Source organism: Pan paniscus, chromosome 8 (genome assembly GCF_029289425.2).
Source record: "Pan paniscus chromosome 8, NHGRI_mPanPan1-v2.0_pri, whole genome shotgun sequence".
Taxonomy (NCBI): domain Eukaryota; kingdom Metazoa; phylum Chordata; class Mammalia; order Primates; family Hominidae; genus Pan; species Pan paniscus.
Window position 1 is genome coordinate 92,739,107 of NC_073257.2, and position 5,888 is coordinate 92,744,994.

Consider the following 5,888-nt stretch of genomic DNA (forward strand, 5'->3'; position numbering starts at 1 on the left):
ATGCTTTGGATGCCATATGTAAAAATCCATTGCCAAACCCAAGGTCATGAAGACGTACAATTTACTCCTGTGTTTTCCCCTAAGAGTTTTATAGTTTGAACTCTTACATTTAAGTGTTTGATCCATTTTGAGTTAATATTGTATATGGTGTGAAGGAAGAGCCCAGGTTAATTTTTGTGTGTGTGAATTTGTCCCAGCACTATGTGTTGAAAAGTCTATTCTTTCCTCTTTGAATGGTCTTAGCACTCTTGTTGAAATCAGTTGACTATAGATGTATGGTTTTATTTCTGGACTGACAGTTCTATTCCTTTGATTCATGTCTATCTTTATGCCAGTACCACAATATCTTGATTACCATTCTTTTGTAGAAAGTTTTGCCTGTAATCCCAGCACTTTGGGAGGCTGAGGTGGGTGGATCACAAGGTCAAGAAATCGAGACCATCCTGGCCAAGATGGTAAACCCCGTCTCTACTAAAAACACAAAAATTGGCCAGGCGCAGTGGCTCACGCCTGTAATCCCAGCACTTTGGGAGGCCGAGGTGGGCGGATCACCTGAGGTTGGGAGTTTGAGACCAGCCTGACCAACATGGAGAAACCCCGTCTCTACTAAAAATACAAAATTAGTCAGGTGTGATGGTGCATGCCTGTAATCCCAGCTAATCGGGAGGCTGAGGCAGGAGAATCACTTGAACCGGGGAGGCAGAGATTGCAGTGAGCCAAGATCGCACCATTGCACTCCAGCCTGGGCAACAAGAGCAAAACTCCATCTAAAAAACAAAACAAAACAAAACCCACAAAAATTAACTGGGCATGGTGGTGCATACCTGCAGTCGCAGCCACTCGGGAGGCTGAGGCAGGAGAATTGCTTGAACCTGGGAGGCAGAGGTTGCAGTGAGCCGAGATCACGCCACTGCACTCCAGCCTGGCGACAGAGCAAGATTCTGTCTCAAAAAAAAAAAAAAGAAAAGAAAAAAAAAAGAAAAAAGTTTGAAATCAGAAAGTATGAATCCTTTTTTTTTTTAATTTTCAGGACAATTTCACTATTCTTGGTTCCTTAAGTTCTATATGAATTTGATAATCAGCTAATTAATCTCCACAAAGAATTCAGTTGGGATTCTGGTAGTGATTACACTGAATCTCTGTATCAGTTTAGGGAGTATTGGCATCATGTTGTCTTCTGATGCATGAAGATGTGATGTTTTTCCACTTATTTAATGTCAATAATGTTTTGTAGTCTTCAGAGTTTTGAACTTCTTTTGTTAAATTTATTTCTAAGTATTTTATTCTTATTGATGTTATTTTGAATGGAATTGTTTTCTTAATTTCATTTTTAGATTGCTCATTTGCAAATGTACAAAATACAGTTGTATAATTGATTTCTGTATATTGATCTTATATCTTGCAACCTTGCTAAACTTGTTTATTATAGTATTTTTTTAATGGATTCCTTAGCATTTTCTATTTATAACATCAGATAATGTCATCTGTGAGCAGAGATAGTTTTACTTCTTCCTTTCATACCTGGATGTCTTTTCTTTTTCTTTCCTAATTGGCCTGACTAGAACCTCTAGTACAATGTTGAACAGAAGTAGTAACAGCAGACATCCTTGTCTTGTTTCTGCTCTTAGAGGGGAAAACATCCAGTTTTTCATCAGTGAACATGATGTTAACTACTGGTTTTTCAGAAGCCCTTCATTATGTTGAGACAATTCCCTTCTATTCCTAGTTTATTAGTTTTTATTATGAATGGGCATCAGATATTGTCAAATCTTTTTTTTCATTTATTGGAATGATTAGATAATTTTATTTTTTATTGTATTGATATAATGTATTAAATTAATTTTCAGATGTTGAATCAACCTTGCATTCCTGGGATAAATTCCACATGGTAATGGAATATAATCCTTTTAATATGCTTCTGGATCTGATTTATTAGTATTTTGTTGGGACATTTTACATCTATATTTATAAGAGATATTAGTCTATAGTTTTCTTGTCATTTTTTTCCACCTGGTTTTGGTATCAGGTTAATACTGGCCTCATAAAATAATTTGGGAAGTGCTCTCTGCTGCTTTTTGGAAGAGTTTGTGAAAAATTAGTATAAATTCTTCTTTAAATATTTGGCAGAATTCGCCAGTGAAGCCGTATGGGTTTGGGCTTTTCTTTGTGGATAGGTTTTTTGTTGTTGTTTTGTTTTTGACTTTACTAAACATTAAAGCACACATGAATGTTTTCTGTGGAGTAGGACTAAAGGACATCAGGGGAGGAGAAAGGGATACTTGGGAAGAGAATCACAAGACAAGGACCTATCTTCTCAAAAAGGGCTCAATATTGATTTCCAGGGAGGAACAGGGAATGGTCAGCTCAAATTTGGTGATAACATCAGGATGAAGGACTCTAAGCTTCCTGACATTTTGACTCCTGGCAAAGATCTCTGTGCTTTGCCCAAGGAAGAAAGTGGTTCCTTTTGATGATTTGATCACATATCCCCCTTTATTTTCAACAGGAGGTACATTGCGCAGCTGTGTAATTCTGTCCAGATGCATATGGATGACCTTAAATCCAGGATTCTTGTTGTAATAAACAGCGAAGAGATGCCCATAGTTTTTTGTACCTACATCTCTGCTAGAATCTTTTATTACAATGTTAGAGATTTCAAATAGTTTCAGAGGAAGGAGCATCTTCTGATTTGTTTCTATGGTCTTCAGAGCACCAAGAAGGGTAATGAATGCTGCCTGTAATTGAGCTGTTTTAGTTTTACTTATGTGGACTGCTTTTGTTGCAGAGATAATCCAAAACAAGTTTATCAGAAATATCCTCTTGGAGCAGAGGGCAAAGGTGAGTGCTTCAGTGAATCCATGTCTACCATGGATTCAGCTACCATGTCATGTCTGATACATTTTTTGAGCTTATTAAGAGGAAATTGATTAGCTGTGGTGTTTATGGGAGAGTCATCTGAATATTGTTATATCCATAAGCAATAGCTGCATCTTCTACAATATCACATGCATGGATAATGTCAGCTGTGGTCAGAGGGATTTTATTCTCAGTGTGATTCCCATTGCTGATGACTTTGGACTTCATATACATCCTGGTCAGAAGCTAGGCAAGATTTTCTGGAGTTTCTCTGATTTCTTTTTTTTTTTGTTAACGAAATCAGCTTTCACTATATCTTTTTGAACAATTTTTAATTAAAAATATTTTTATAAAGATGGGATCTCACTATGTTGCCCAGGCTGGTCTTGAAACCCTGGACTCAAGCGATCCTCCCACCTCAGCTTCCCAAAGTGCTGGGATTACAGGTGTGAGCTACCACGCCCAGCCTCACTATCTCCTTTTGGTAAGCTAGTTTTGGAAAAGTATATGCTTTTCCATTAGGAAAATTACCTCAGTTGCTTCGATTGTAAATTGGTTCTCAATATAGTCACTGAAAATGGTGTCAAGATAATATCAAGAACTCTTTTTGCCTTAGTAAAGTCACTTCCTGTGCATTTGATAAATACCTTTCTAGTATTTAATTTTGGAGTCATCCTCATTGGTGATGGAAGGCATTGAAAGGACGACACCCTTGCTATCATAGATAACTGGGTACAGGGGTTTATTTCCAATGACATGTTAATAGTGTTTAAGGTGGTTGTCAGTCTTGTACATGTTCATCGGCTCACAGACTGTATACTCCTTGGCCTTATTTAGGGCTTGCACTTGATATCTAAAGGACACTTTGCACAGTACAAGTAAATGGGTGACAAAGTGTCCAATGGGTTCCAGTAGCAACCAATGCTCTTTTCCAGCAAATATCCTGATGCAATTTCTCCTGATGTTCAATGAAGCTGTCATATTGATCTTTAGTAAGCTTTAGATTTTGGAGAACTGTAAAGGGCATACCTTAACTATCTTTTCTGTGATAATCAATTTCTGGATTTTTCCATTAGGCATTACCTGTTTATATGCCAGAGCCTTTATCCTTTCTTTGAAGACCTGAAGTCCTCAAATCAATCCTTCCAGATACATGAAGTCATATCTATTGACAGAGATGTCAATTTTGCAAAGAACATTAGAAGTCCCTTCTGCCTTTACATTATCTTGTTCATTACTTATTTCCTTCTAAAAAGTAATGTCATCAACTTCCAGACCAAATTGAAAACATAGTTCATCAAATTCTTCATCAGTGTAGGCCTGGCCCAGGGTTTGGAAGAACAGAAGGTGCTTCTTTGTGGGTAGTTTTTGATTACTGATTCAATCTCTTTACTTATTACAAGTCTATTTATATTATCTATTTCTTCTTGAGTCAGTTTCAGTAGTTTGCATCTTTTAAAATATCTGTCCATCTCATCTAATTTATCTGATTTGTTGGCGTACATTGTTCATAGTATTCCTTTATAGTCTTTTTTATTTCTGTCAGGTCATTAGTAATGTCCCTCTTTTGTTTTTGTTGTTATTAATTTGAGTCTTTTCTTTTTCCCTTGGCCAATCTAGCTTAAGTTTGCTATTTTTGTTGATCTTTTCAAGGAATTGGCTTTTGTTTTCATTGATTTTCTCTGTTGTTTTCCAATTCTCTGTTTCATTAACTTCTGCTCTAATCTTTGTTTCCTTCAATCTGCCTGCTTAAAGCTTACTTTGCTCTTCTTTTTCCAGTATCTTACATTGGAAAGTTAGGTTATCGATTTGGGATCTTCTTCTTTTTTTTTTTTTTTCTTAATTTAGGCACAGACTTGCCTTTGTTACAGAATTTCCTTAGGTTTTCTTGAATAGATGTGTTTTCATTTGCTGCTTGCTATCAGGCCCGCTTCCAGGGGCTTCAAATTCTGTGTGTGTATACAATTTCAATAGTTTCACTAAGGAACAGGTCAGCTGAGCTCCTCATGTGGTCATGCCAGAAGTTGATCTCATGCTCCCTTTTTGTTAGAGGACTTTAGGGGAGATAGAGTGTTGACTTTATGGACACTACCAGAGGTAGGACAGAGTCAAAGGAGAGTGTACTTGAAGGAAGGTAGGCAGTAGATGTGAAGACCTGGGACACTGGACATGAAGGAGGGGTAAACATTTTCAGTGCAAATCTGAAGGTGGAATTTGGAATAATGGATGTAGGTTTAAGCTAAATATCAGGATGAACTTTTCAAAAACTGGAATTCTGTCAGTGCATGAAACTGTCCCATGTTTGGGCACCTGTATGCTCTTGGAGATCATCCACATTGTCAAGGACACTGTGGAAAAGATTTTCTCACTGGTGGTATGATGGATGATGTGACCTCATTTCCTTGCAAGCAAAAGTTTCAGAGATCATTGCATGACAGGGTCTCACAGATGGCTTTGGGGACAAGGGTTTGCATTTAGCAAGGATCACAGCACACCATGTTTTATGAGAAAGAGCAAATCTCTTTCTAATAAGTATAAAACACATCCCCAGATATATACATCTGTGTATACAATTTATTTTTTGCTATTTTATTTTCAAGTAAAGAAGCCAAGGTATCTCCCAAAAACAATTAGAGTTGATACAGTAAGATTTTTTTTCCCTTGATATGTATTTTTAAAATATATTTTTCTTTTGAGAGAAGTACTATAGGAGCTTTTTGAAATTTGAGTGTTCCTAGGTGTATTAGTATACTAGTGCTGCCGTAACAAAATACTACAGGCTGGGTGGCTTAGAGAACAGAAATTTATTTCTCACAGTTCTGGAGTCTAAATGTCAAAAATCAAGATATCCATAGCTGTGGTTTCTTTTGAGGCCTCTCTCCTTGGCTTGCAGCTGGCCGTCTTCTCACTGTGTTCTCACAGGGTTGCCCCTTGGTCTGTATGTTGTCTGTGACTTAACCTCCTCCTTTTATGACACTAGTCACACTGGATTGGGGCCCACCCATCTGACCTCATTTTATCTTAATCACTTC

General features: G+C 37.3%; 1 pseudogene; it reads right to left on the reverse strand.

The window, feature by feature from the left end:
* Window positions 1-1,446: 1,446 nt before the first annotated feature.
* On the reverse strand, window positions 1,447-3,951 carry LOC100991019 (phenylalanine--tRNA ligase beta subunit-like; annotated as a pseudogene).
* Between the last annotated feature and the right edge of the window lie 1,937 nt (window positions 3,952-5,888).